This window comes from Notolepis coatsorum (genome assembly GCF_963971535.1).
Source record: "Notolepis coatsorum genome assembly, chromosome: 3".
Taxonomy (NCBI): domain Eukaryota; kingdom Metazoa; phylum Chordata; class Actinopteri; order Aulopiformes; family Paralepididae; genus Notolepis; species Notolepis coatsorum.
This window is the reverse complement of record NC_140167.1, coordinates 50,725,877-50,726,525: the sequence shown is the minus strand read 5'-3', so window position 1 is coordinate 50,726,525 and position 649 is coordinate 50,725,877.

Here is a 649-nt window from a genome sequence, read left to right as displayed (position 1 = left end):
ACTGTTGACCTGCTCCTTCCCCCTAAATACCCCCCCCCCCCCCCCCCTCCTAAGAAATACAAAGATGGGTCTATGCAGGCCTCAGAGGGTTAACACTTTGATGAGTGAGTTTTTTTTACATCGGAGAAGAGGCGTGACACTCTCTCAAGGCGAAATGGATATTACTTTATTCGTCATAAATCAATTCATCTAAATCAAATCAATGAATTAATCTATCTTTCAAGCGCACTCCTACGCAGAGAGTTGGACAACGTTTCATCCCTGCCCCAAGAGGAAGTAAACTAACCAGTTGTTACTTACACTTGTATTATTTTACCATAACATATTAAATAAATCTTTTTTAGTAATGGTTCCTAAATGTTTTTGAGTTTGCTTTAGAAATACAAGCTGAAGATGAGTCGTAAAAAGTCTCTCCGTTTTTCCGTGTCCATGGAAAACGATGATGAACGCAACCATGAATGTACTGTATAGTTTACTTCTGCAGAAAAGACAGTTTGTTTACTTTTCCGATAACTATATCACTACATAATTGCATATATCCACTGTGAATGGGTCTATTATTGAGAGAGTTAAGAATATAAATATCTTGGCATCTGGCTTGATGGGAAATGTACATTTAAATGCCATGTAAACTGTGACAGAAGGTTGG